Genomic DNA, 14,012 nt, shown 5'->3' with positions numbered 1-14,012 from the left:
CAGTAAAGTAAGTTTGTGAAACCTGTCACTCTTCACTTTGTGCTTTTTATAAGGCTCGTCTGTTTTGCGGCAGAGGGAGATAGAGATGGTCATGTCTTTTGGAGTGCCGCCAAACCAAATCATTTATGCACATCCAACAAAACCCGAGTCACACATCAGATACGCCTGTGCAGTGGGAGTGGACGTGATGACTTTCGACTGTGAGGAGGAGCTCCTCAAGATATCCATGTGTTACCCCAAAGCAAAGTAAGTGAAATTTGTATTTGTTTTTGTTGAGCTTTTAACCCTATAAGCAAAACACTATCATCCTTACAGACTGGTGCTGCGGATTTCAGTGAATAACTCTAAATCAAGCGTAAACCTCAGCTCAAAGTTTGGAGCTAAACTGGAGAATGTTGGAAACCTTCTGAAACGAGCTCAGGAGCTGCTCTTAAATGTAATGGGAGTCAGCTTCCATGTTGGATGCGAATGTACAGACCCCGGGGTGTACATGAAGGCCATCGCAGATGCTCGACAGGTCTTTGATCAAGCGGTAAGTAGAAATGACTACACAGTAAGGGGTATTTAGCCAAGTCCGCAACGCTCAGGCCTTGTATTTAATAAATTACACATGACTGATGGAACTAGCGTAAGGGATAATCGTGTGACTGTTTGCACCACTCCTTAACTCTGAAGAGCCAGTGGGCCAATATGGACGACTGAGAGCCAAACGCAATGTTTTGTGTTTGGGAGATGTATGGCCACAAATTGAAGTTTAACTAGTAACACACATTACGACCTTTTTATTTTTGCAATGTTCACAGAAGTCACTAGGATTTCCAATGAGCCTTCTTGATATTGGTGGTGGATTCTCAGGAAAAGAGAACTTTCCAGTTTCATTTCAGCAGGTACTGAATAAACGTGGCAGATTTAGCCGAGTTTGCCCGTTCAAACCTTGTCTGGGTGCTTTGCAAGACTATAACGCTGCCTTCATGTGCTCCGATAAACATGATCCTCTTCAGTTGTGAAGTGGAATTACGAGTGAATTGTGTTCAAGTGCTTTAGTGTAGTAGCAAACTGAAACATTTACCATGCAATGTGAGCTTCATAACTATGCTAGCCTACCTAGTACAGTCTAAGTAATAATGGCAACAGCGCCATCCAATGAGCACACAAGGACCAAACACAAACATAAAATCATTCATGCCATATTTGGCTCAACAATCCGATAAAAGGTTTAAAATATATATATTATTGCTGCTCTGTTGTAGATAGATATATGCACTTTTTAACTGCATTTTAGATATCGAATTCTGGATGGCAGGAAACTTTCTCCAGCTTAACCAGGACAAAACTGAAATGTTTATCATCGGCCCTGAGGCCCAGAGAGAAACCTTTACCCAAACTACAGTCACTGTCTATTTATCCTTCCTCACAGGTGAAGAACCCGGGTGTGATCTTTGACTCTCAGCTGACTTTTATTCCACACATTAAGAATATCACAAAGATAGGGTTTTACCATTTAAAGAACATAGCCAGAGTCCGCCCCATTCTCTCTCGGGCCAACACGGAGACGCTATTTTAGCCTGGCTAACGCCAGACTAAAATCACAAGTGATATTTAGTCTGGAGACCACCAATTAATTTTCTCGTAGGAAAGGTGTGGTTTACGATCGTCCATAGCCGTTTATGGGACGCTACGAATGTCTATCATGCGTCTGCACGTAGCCACAGCCAATCGTATCATCGTATCAGGCGACGTATGACGTACCCGCTGTAAACTTTCGAGCTAAACTATTTAGAACACGGCCTAAAGCTTGATCAAAAAATAGCGTTGCGTCTGCTGCTGTCATGTTGGATCTGTAAATAAACTTTTTTTTTTTTTTTAATCCGTAAATAAACTACAAGCTTCCGTATATCGAATAGCGCGTCATTGTCTTGCCGTCCCTCCTCGTTCTGTGATTGGTTCCCAAATCCATGCGAAAATTTCGGCCATGGTCCCCAGGCTGTTGTGCAGTTCGAAATGATTCGAGCGCACACAGCAGTCTGGAGTTAGCCAGGTTAGTAATGCCCTGCTTTCTGGTCTTCCCAAAAAGAGTGTCTCAGGTTTACAAAATTCAGCAGCTTGTGTCTTGACGAAGACCAGGAGGCAGGACCACATTACACCGGTTTTAGAATCGCTGCATTGGCTTTCCGCGTGCTTCAGGATCAACGCTTACCTTATGAACCTTCACGGCCCCTTCGCTCCTCCGGCAGGGGTCTCTTAGTTATTCCTAATGTCGACAAAAAGACTCCCGGCGAGGCGTCTTTCCAATATTATGGCCCTCTCCTCTGGAACGACCTGGGAGGAGCTCGGGGCTGCAAAGAACATTCATGTTTTTAAGAGCAGGCTCAAGACCCACTTTTTTAGCTTAGCTTTTATTTATTTAGTCCTAATATATAATATATATGGGAGGGTGTGCCAGGCGTATTGTTTTAAATGTTGTAATCTGCAAAGCACTTTGATACCATTCGGTATGAAAAGCGCTTTATAAATTTTGATTGTTGAAGTTTCTCATCTCGAGAACTCGGGCTTCAAAATTATTTTCCAGTTTCCCATTGTTGGAAAATACAGGATGAGGTGGCGTTCATGTCCAATTTTCCACTCGGCAAGTGGTATTTACCATATTTATGAGACCATGAAGGCAGCATTGTACTGTACAGTTTTATTTGAATCATCTATTGCTGTACCTATGATTGAATTGTGTGACCACATTGCTCTGTAGATACCAAATGGTTTCGAAGGATGAAGAAAGTGTAAAGGCAATCGGTAATAGTGTTTTCCATATTTCAGGTGTCAAATTCAATAAATGAGGCACTGGATGAGTTCTTTCCTGCTGACTGTGGTGTTCGAATTATTGCTGAACCGGGGCGTTATTTTGTGGAGACTGCCTTCATACTGGCCGCCAACATCTTCGCCAAAAAGGTTCTGCCATGTGATTCATGTTGCTGCAGAGGTACTTCATCAAATAATGCCACGAATAAGATGCCAAACTAGCAGTTTTAACAAGCAGAGTTTGACTATCTATATTAACAGTTTAACAAACTAAACGCTTAATTTTACCCCTTTTCAGATAAAGAGAAATGCAATGGCAAAAGAATGATGTACTATTTAAGTGAAGGGGTTTTCGGTACCCTGAATGCTCAAGTATATTATATGACCACATGGAATATCTCCCCAATTCTCAAAAGGGTAAGCTGTTTTGTACTTGGAAGAATTTCACATGCTTTTATTTTTGAATGCATATTGACTATTCCCTCTGAGCAGCCAGTGGAAATCAATGAGCCAAAGTATGAGTCCATCATCTGGGGACCGACCTGCGACAGCGTGGACAAAATCAACACTTTTTGGTTGCCAGAGTTAAATGTTGGAGATTGGCTTCTTGTTCATGACATTGGTGCCTACTCGGTTCCTTTGGCAAGTGAGTTCAATGGATTTGAAAAAGCTCAGATTTATCCTGTGGTAACTGCAAAAACATGGCACATTCTGTCAAAGTTATGAGACTCGATCTTGTAGACTTCAAATGTCAAAATGGGATGAGTCATCTTATACTGTAGTTACAAATAGTGACTTGATATACGCCACTACAATCGAACTCAGAATTATTTTAAAAATCTTTTTTTTTATGCATGGTTTTTAGCATGTGTTTTTACAACGTATGACCTTGTTTTTACCCATTACATTTTTACTGTGAATTTGTCTTCATACAAATAAAACTAAACGTTGTTTACATCTTTTTTTTAATTACAATTTAACTGTTTGCACATTTCTTGTCTATTTCGCACATCCTGAATTTCTCCATTGTGAGATCAACAAAGGATTATCTTATCTTCACTCATGCCACAGAAAATATGGAAATTATGTGTCAAACGGGCTCATTTCATTTAGTGATTCCATGAATGCATCTAGATGAAGGTAGCCTAAACAGATGAGTTAAAACGGCACAAAACAAGATCAACTTTCATGATTCAACTTTCCTAAAGACTTAGACTTATTTGATTTTGCTTTATCAGACATCCTGTCAGATGCTGACCAATAGAAGTGGGCGGGAACAGAGCATAGAGCTGCATTAAATGGAACAGACCTCTATTATAAACATTGCCACTGGCGGACTCAGGGCCAGCCCTGGCCTGGTGCCCTAGGCAAGATAGAACATTTCTGGGCAGACTAAAACAAAAATTATGTAAATATTGCACACAATTGGTTAATCTGTTCTGTTTCCAAAATCTTTGGTATTGGCCGTCCTCACGGTCCTCTTCACACACTTAAAGTAAAACATGGCGATGATTTCTTTTAATCTTTAAATGACACTTTTAATCTCACCAGCGATACCTGAATCAGAATGTTGTTTTTTAATGTATTACTATTAAATCTGTTTATTCCCATTATTTCCCATATAGCCTATGTTTGTTAATTCCGATGGAAAATCTCAGACTTTGAAAGTTTCCAAGGCCACGCTGTGCTAGAAATGACTTTCTGAATTGCTTTAGTGCCGCCTTGTTGAAGCAATAACATTCTGAAAGGCTGAATTCTGATATTAAAAACTATATCAGTCGTAATAGAAATGTATTTCGTGTAAATGGAAAGTAGTCTGTTCTTCAAATGGGGCGTAATCTAATCTCCATGGTTACGGGAGGTGAGTCCTAAACCCACAGCAGGCACGGACGGCACACGCGGATGCTCCTACGTTCACTGACCACTAGATGCCGCCGTACCTTAACAATCCGCCGTGTGACTCCTCGCTGCTGTCTGTGGATGATGTGGCTCTGCTGTCGGGATGTACGGGACGGACCACGGCACGGACACACAAGGACGCGCGCACTGACCACGCCCATGTCATGAATAATTCAACACCTCCTGTCGAGCGGAGCAGCCTCCTGCCACCGGAGCTCCTCCTCAGACGTCAGCGGCAGCAGCAGCCCGTGCCGTGCTCACCGGGGGAATCAAGGATAATGCACAGAAAACCGATCCGCTTTTGTCTTCGAACGAGGAACCAATAGTACCCGGTGATGAGCGGGGACAGGAGAAGAGCTGCTCTCCGTTGTAAGCACACCGACAGCATCGTGGGTTCCTACCGGGAAGGGCACACGCCTAGGGCTTGATATTAACCCGACCGTGACCCACCTATTCTCCTCCGCCGGGCTCACGACACCCGACGCCGCTGCTTTGAGGTGGGGTTTGTTTTACTATTTAATCTCTGGTTCAAAACGTGTTTAGATCGTAGTAAAAAAAAAAAGAAAAAAAAGACGCGTACGGGTCGGGCGCGCGTGTCGATGCTCTCTCTGACTGACACACCTCACAGAAACGGGAGAAGAGCGTGCAGTTGAGTCGTAATGATGCGTACTACAATACAACATCTTTGCTGCGGGATGCATATGCTCATTTGAATAGTGGACAGTGCTAGCTTAGCCGCAAAAGCTACAGCACTGTTCAATTGTCTGCACACTGGTCATATCTGTGTTATAACGGGCTATCAATTTTGAAGAGAAAGTATCACATCACTCACCGATTGCCTCGTTGATTTGAGAGAATATCCTATGTTATCTTCAGGGCACGATCGTGTCATTCTCAAGCATGAGGATGTGCATTTGTTTTCCGTACCTGGCTGCGAGCAATGTAGTTTTTCTGTCAACACGCGCAGGCGACATCCCACGCCGCCGCGCGCGAAGGCTTCACGGCTGTTCCCCCCCCCATTGGACGCCACTTTGGAGAAGAGCGATTGCACTTTCACGCCCTCCTCTTGCCGTTTTCTTTTTTTTCCAACCCTCACACTTTTTGCTCGCGATTCAAAGAAGTGCTTGGACTGTACATGCTTGTCTCCCCTGAGCCAGCTGGTGGTGGGTCACAGTTGTTTTTGGCAGGAAACAGAAAATCCTTTGTGCGGACTTGAAAGGATTATCTCTCCATACGGAATTTAGTATTGTTAATCCCCAGGCTGTCCCTCTTATGCCGTGGATCGATTGGATTGAATATGGTGGAGGTGAGTGATTTCTTTCAGGTGACTCGCCAGTTGATTGAATCAGTGGGTTGCCATCTTTCTTGTTGACATACCTGCTGCAGTTTGAGTGAGCACATGTGTGTTGGAACCGGAGTCACCCCCAACACATCAAATACACCACCACATATCAGCCATTTGTTTTTAGAAATGTGCACAAGCAGTTTTCTGGGCTGATCTGATCCCCTTTTCCTCCCTTTGGATTTTCCTAGACATTTGTGGTGCGGAAAGGGTGTAATCCCATGTTAATCTGCCTAGTCCAGTATTCTGGGTTTATCACTACAGCGATTAAGCGACCTCCTACTACGTCAGTCATTACTTTAATTAAAGCTAATCAAGACTACACTAAACATTTGTGCTCAGTTACACATAATCTCTTCTGCACTCACTGGATTCATGACTAAATAAGGTTGACATTGCCTTATGCACATGTGTTGTGAAGATTAATGGCACAACCTTACCTGTTTTCTTAGTTTAATGGTGTGTGGAGTTTTTTGATTTACGAGAAAAATCATTAGTCGATCCTATATGACATATTGGTGGCACAGCCCTCTCACCTCACAGCAACGAAGCGCCTGAGTTTGACTCGAGGACCTGAGTGAGACCTTTCTGTGTCGATTTTGTGTATTCTCCTTGTGTCTGCGTAGGTTTCCTCTGGAACGGCTAAGACAGTGGGACATTTCTGCTTAATTAAAGGTTAATAAATACATTTACGTATTCATATCTTACTAATATGTACTATGAGTCGCTAATCTGGGCAGCCAATCCCATTTTTTTTGCAACGTTCTGTTATTCTTTGCTCCTTTCCCTATTTTGTAGCATAGAATTAAGTGGAAGAGCATGATTTGCCGGGCCAGTATAGCTCTGCAGTATCAGGTAAAGTCAGACTCCTGCGCGGCCAGCTGACTCATGTCTTCGATAATGCCTTGAGTTGTTGGGATTAAGGCAGGTAATGCACATATCATTCGAGTTGTGTGTCAATAATTCGCAAAGCCACCCTTCAGCACTTTGCCATCCTAAGCAGTTGTATTTAATGCTCCCCTGTTGCCACGCACGTCCGCTGTGGCCTGGGATATACTACGCTTACAGGCACAACTGGAAATACTACACTGCCCGCTTGCATGAAAGAAGTGTCAGTTCAATTTTATCCCGGAGGTGTTTTCACATTATAGTGGCAGCCACATACAAATAGGAATCTGAAGCATTTCCATGCAGTGGGGGTATTAACTTCAGCCTCTTTCCCCCCAATTGTAGATGGATGGATGTGGCAAAGCAATTGTTTGAGTGTTCAGGGAATATGGTCTCAGGTCAGTGAAAACAACAGACTTTGGCCTGACCCTGTTCTTGATGTAGGTCCTCGTGAAGTGTACTGTCTACTCCGCTTGCTTGCCTTTAAAGACCAACTATTGAGGCAAGTCAAGCGGAGCCTCGGGATCAGATGTTCATAAATTGGCATTTGTTTTCTAGCCTTTTGGATGATTTTTGTTTTCGGTGAGGTCTAATGTGAATCAGTACATCTCTTAGTTTGTGCTTACCTGTTTGTAGGATTAGATTATTTGTGAAGCTGCTCTGTGACACATTAAACTTCAAAGAGAAGATCTCTGTTTACACAATAATCGGTAAAAGGTGACTATCATTTGGCCCTTTGTTGCTCCACTGGATTTATATATATATATATATTTTGTTTTCGCATTAGTTTCCTAAAGGTGGTCTGGCTGAGCAATTGCAGGAAGTCAGGAATCAGGATCGGCTTCTCTGGGGAAGAGAGATAAGAGTGTGAGGTTTGGCTAAAAGCTAGAGCATCTGCACACCGCCATTGCTACAGTATAAGAAACATCCAGTGGACATGTGCATGACCAAGCCCAGTAAACAAACACGCTCTGTACTCCCAGCTTTAATCTGCAGGGATGAAAAGTTGTTTGACTAACTAGTACAAGTTTCCTCTGCTTTATAGCCACCAATGACTTTTTTGTGTCCTGGGCAAAAGAGGAAGTCCATCTGAAGTGTTAACGGAAAGAAGGCAAAGGCGAAGCAGGATGGCCGGCATATCCCAGTATGCCTCTGAACATGTGAATCCATACAAGGCAGTAGCCAAGCTGTGTTCTCAGTTGGATATACAGGAGATGTGGGAGTTGGTTATTTGAATTTATTTGCATATTGTTCAAATGGAGATTAGTTTGTTTTCTTACAAGTTACAGACCTGCACCTATTAGTGTTGTTAGTTTTATGGAAACAGAATGAGTACATTTGGTCAATGAAACCAAAAGCTTCTTACTTGGAAGAGACAAAAATATATTTCTATTCTGTGCCACATGCTCAGTGGGTGAATCTACTGTACACGGGATATTTCTAGACTTGTTTCACTACGGAGACCCAATGGAGGCACTTATGGGGTGTTTCCACTGGCAGGCCAGCCCAGTGCCTGGTCAGCCCTGTTGGGCGAGTGTCTCCACTGCCCAGGCCAGGACTAATCCGGTCTGACCAGGCATATTTTTTGGGACCGACCTCTGGCTGTGGCCAAGGGCGCTGAACCGAGACTAACAGCGATATTTGTTTAGTGGAAACCCTCGCCTGTACAAGGTAGAGTAGATATGTGACAAGGCAAGCGCTTGGACTGGGATACCAGCGTGTTATGTGGAACCATGGCTTTAGGCCGCAAAAGTGGCACATGGTGGCACAAGTTATTAAAGTGATAGTGAATTTAGTGATTTACAAATGTAATAGATTGTGTATAATTGACTACCTGGGCCTGCAATTTGATGTAATGTAAGCAATATTTAATGATAAAAAAAATTCCAAGTCCCCCCTATTGCTGACCTCAGACACTTAATCAAAGACGAGCTTTCCTGTGAACCGGCATGTCAGGTCCAATCAGGTGGGAAGGGGTAGGAAGCTTGATTGTTTATTTTTGAAAGTTTGTTCTCGCTCTCCTCATTTTACAAACTAGGAGTGACTTTCTGGTCCAATCAGGAGGGGAGGAAATTGATTGCTTACTTTCACATTAAATTTCTTCACTTTAAGGCTGTTTTTTCAATTAAGTAACTAAAATATAAAGTATTTGTGCTTAATTTCCCAATTTGATCTAGATTGGTGCTATATACTGTATTATGAGCAACATTAAATCCCCCCCATTATGCTTCATATACAGTATCTGAGATGCCAAATCCCATCTGAGTGGCGTTGTACATGGGGTGGCCAGATTCTATTGGTGCCACCCCTGCCCCCCATTGAGACACGCCCCTCCCGTATATCAGCCTAAACGAGCGAACATGCATTACAGACACTTGGATGGCTTGTAAACAGTTGGGCAAGTGTAAGCATGTGCAGTGCGAAAGCTTTTTCTGCTGGCAGTCCGTCCGTTCAAACATGGATTGTAAATAGTAAAACTGGGAGTGCCAGTCATCATTGAGTTAACATGCCTTTTGTTGCATTTAGCACATCAAAAGTTGAATGAACTCTTTGTGGCCATATAATTAATTATTTTAGCCTAGATTTAGCCTTTGACTCATGTTTGTTATGGTAAACAAATTAAAGCCTTTTTATAGTAGATGCCACTATAGCACATTTCCAAAAGTGAAGATGTCTTATGTTTTTGTCACAACAAGCACAAGCATCCATCTTTGTTTGCAAACAGTTTGACTGATTTGGCTTGAAAAATGGTTTTAAGCATAGTATCAACCACAAAACGGCAAACAGAGATCTGTTCTTGTGAAGACGGCTAGACAGTAAACATGACTAACTGCTCACAGGCTCACTATGAATCAGCTCAGAGTATGTAATCGATTCTAGCTTCCACAGCCAGCCAAATGAGAGACAACTTTCGTACACATCTGGATCCAGAATGTAATGAGAGCAATATATGACCTTTTTTTGAAGTCAGCATGACTTATAAAACTGAATTGATGTGTCAAAATGCACTCCCTAAAACTGGAGTACTGACATGTTGTGATTCAGGTATTTTCTACATTCAGACTCAGAGTCATGTCGTCTGTGTTTGAATTGCGGTTCCCACACACTCCTGGACTGCCTCTTTCTTGCTCTAAGTGACTGACAGGCAGATTTAACCAGTCACAGTGATGTAGAAACTCTCGTCAGAGGAAGCAGACAGCATTTAGGATTCTTTTCTCACCCCTAGTAATAAGGTCATCCATTTCTGGCATTTACGCCTGCACTGATGCGTAAATAAAGTGCTAAAACCCTTCATTACAACAATGAGACAGGAACGGCACATTAGACGAGTCCTAATTAAACAAAAGGGCAGTCTGTGTGTAGCCCGATGTTCAATGATGTGCATAAAGTCTCAAAATAAGTATTTGGCCGTGCTAGCTTAGCCTCAGCATCACGTCTGCTAATGGTGCCATGTTGTTGTGAATTATATAATAAAAAGTTTGCAGGGTCAGATGGAGCGTGTAACTGACAACAGATGGTGAGAGTGTGTGTGTGTGTGTGTGTGTGTGTTTGTGTGTGTGTGTGTGTGTACACAGACACACTTGAATGAGCGGCTCCCCACGTCAGTGCTGCTGAGTCACATTTACTGGCTATCACTACCACGGCTGAGTCAGGCGCACTGTTCGCCGCAAAATTTCATACTTCCTGTTTTCTTCATTCTTAGCTATAGGGAGGAATGGCTTCTCATTGATTTTGTGTGATTCCACAAAACGAGATAATCCGATTCCGTTCAGTCTGAGAAATCAGGCAGCAACATGGACCGTATTACAGTGAATCTTTTATATCGAGGGGCTATTGAATTGTACAGTTTAATTGTGTTACAATAGTTGCTCAGTTGCAGATGTTGCAAGTATGGCCTGACTCAAAGACATGGTATGCAGCATTAGCTCTATGTGTGTACATGACAGTCAGCTGAAATTGAAATGGACTTGTAAAGAAACCTGCAAAGATTTTTGTCTTATACTGCAGCAGAGTGAGGCAGCAGTGACTTAGTTGGCTGAGCTTTCTCCGGCACCTATTTGTAGCTTCAGTTTCCCCTGGGGGAGACTGACAGAAGCGCTGTCGCGACTGCACACATCTGTGCCAATGGTCCCTCTGACCACCACCATTCTCACTCACACACATCCTGGCCTATTTTACATGTTTTCAGTGGTAGGAGAAACCGGAGTACCCATAGGAAACCTATGCAGACACCATAGGTGGGAATCGAACCCTGGACCTTCTAGCTGTGAAGCGAGAGGGTCTGTCTACTTAAATAAATACATTTACTTAAGTAGAGGATCTGTACTTTACTTGTGGTGTTTTTGTTGAGGACTTGTTATTTTTACTCCACAACATTTGAAAGATAAATATAATACTTTCAAGTCCACTACAGCATACTGTATAAGCTCTAAGGTATAAAGTTGCCAGCATATTTTGTCTAAAATTAGCTTTACAATGCACACTCCAGAGCAGGAGGTGGCACTATGCTGATGTACTGTCAATGCCACGGTGTCACAACACAGAAGAAGGTTTGTCTCCATTAGGTGTGTTTAAGATGAGCGAGGTGCTGCAGGCGGCTGCAGGTCAGATTCGTGTCCAAGATGGCCCCGCCTCGCTGTGACGCCACCTGTGCGACGGTGCCCGTATTCTCGTGAGACCGAGGCGGCTGGAGCGCCTTGGGTAGGCCAAAGGGATTGTGGGAAATGAAGTGCTGTAAACACGTTCGCCGACAGAGGACTAACAGATGATTGGATGAGTTGTGTTTAGATCAGAAACGTGTTGCCCTGACGCACCGCAGCCTCCTGCATCCTTTTTTCTCATCATCACCAAGATCTACTTAAATCTGCAGAAATGCTTCATATTTGACAGAAAGTGTCTATTATTTTAGCTGTAGTGATGGGACGTCTGTCTGGTGTGTGGGAGAAGCAGAAATGCGTCCTCAAACTTAAAAAAAAACTTTTATTCACAAACTCTTTCTAACAAACGCGAGACGCTGCGTGATCTGAGGCTCCTCTCTGTTCTCGGGGCTGAGATGTGTCTGACTTGATTAGAGGCGCCTTTCTCCGCCCTCGGACGCCACCGCCTGGTCTCGTCTGGAATCAAGGCGACGCGCACTTCATCTTAAACACACCTATTGTGTTGCCGTGCAGATGGTAAATTTGTGTGTTCTTTTTCATACCACTATTCAAACAGATTTGTACTCTTTACTTTGAAACACTGAACGATTTTGAACAGCAAATTCTTCAGTTCTTTCACTTCACAAAAAATTAAGCTTTGATTGTTATTAGAGTCATATTTGACGAGTACTAGTATCTGTACTTTTACTCAAGTAATGAAACACTGCCACTCAAACGGACTGCCATTCATTCACTCACTGTGGAATGTCATGTCATGTGTATACCCTCTCTAGTTGCTACAGTATGCACTTCTGCACACGTTAGCCGAGGTGGTTAGCAGGTTTTAAAGAAGAGACCCCAAGAAAACGGAACATTTTCTTGCTTACGAAGGATATCGTTCTTAAATAATTTGTAATTGTCCAGATGCAACCATTAAAACGGCGATCTTGATTCGATTACGATGAATTATGCAGCTACAAAGCACTCAAACTGTCCGTCTCATTTACACTGAATACACCGGTTTCCTCCCGGAGACGTTTTGCTGTCACACCGATGCCGCGCTTTCACTCAAGTGTGTTCGGACGTACATGACACAGCCTCAGTTTTTTTAGACTCAATCCCATCATTTCTGCTCACTTGTCGTGGAGGATTAGCACACTGACACACATAGTATACACACAGGCGAGGCTAAGCTAGCTGATGTCAACAAATACAATCTTTTTTGGGGGGGGTGCGCTTTCTCAGACGAGGATTATGATTTTTTTTTTTTTTTGTAAATCCAAACAAATCCTGATTGGACTTGGACTGAAATGTAAAATTTGATGACATTTGTTTACCCGGTGTTTCTCGTTGCTTATTTTGAATCCGCCAAAAATCTAATGTCTGAAGTGATTGACGCAAATGATGGAAATGCTTGGTGTTGCATTGTTCTTGTGGTTAGCAGCCACATTTGAAGAGGAACCATCGAAGAGGATTGACTAGTTTGCATTTTCAGAGATACATGTTAAAATTATATTGCCAAAGTGCTGTCAATTTTACATAATTTAAGGTAGCTATCAGCAGCTGATAATAAGGTCGATATGGGTTTTTCTAAAGCCGATGCCAATTTTTGGGGATTTCTCTTGGCCGATGTTGATTTGCTTAGCCAATATTTTTTGGCCACTTTTTCTAAATAGTCTATAATCCTGTAAAAACATAAATACTCGACCACTCCAGCAGTGGCTGATTTTATTTTATTACTTAAAGGGACTATACAGTGTTTAAAAATGTTAAAACTAAGTATCCCCCTACATGTTCCAGCCATGTCCTAATGTGTAGAATGAGCTCAGACCTGTTCACCACAACTGCCTCTAAAATCCTGCACTATCGCTCAGAAATTCGGGTCCGAAGTGCCGTCATGCACAAGCTTAAAGGGGGGGTATTATGCAAAATCGACTTTTTCAAGCTTTACATCATGTTATTATGTCATTCCCTCATTAAAAACATGCCTGAAGTGTTGCCTTGGCACATTCACGTATTTTTGAGTAATCTGTAAAAACTCTGATGACAGCCATTTTAGGGATAGGTTTGCCTGAGTCCTCCTAGGAACGCCCCCACCTCCTGGAGACGCCTCCGAGCATTCGTCACCAGCCGAGTAACCAACCACTGCTCCTCAGCAGAACCCCCTCCCCACTGATGCCACAGACAGCGTGTGGAGGGGGCGTGTCTGAAAGGGTCAGGGGTTCTTAAAGAGACAGAGGCCTATTTCAAGACATTCACTACAGCCATTTTGAGAGAGCAATTTTATACAAGGCAGTTGTTCTAATTTACTGCATTTACAGACCAACAGAAGGTTTCGTCATCATTGTAGTGTGATATAGACTGGTGCTATGTGATTGAGAAAAGCATAATACTCCCTCTTTAATATAGAAGCTGCAGTTACGCATAAGACCTGAGGTGGCAGTAGTGAGCAT

The sequence above is a fragment of the Gobius niger genome (genome assembly GCF_951799975.1).
Source record: "Gobius niger genome assembly, chromosome: 10".
NCBI classification, from domain to species: Eukaryota; Metazoa; Chordata; class Actinopteri; order Gobiiformes; family Gobiidae; genus Gobius; species Gobius niger.
The sequence above is the reverse complement of the archived record's forward strand: the minus strand, read 5'-3'. Positions refer to the sequence as shown.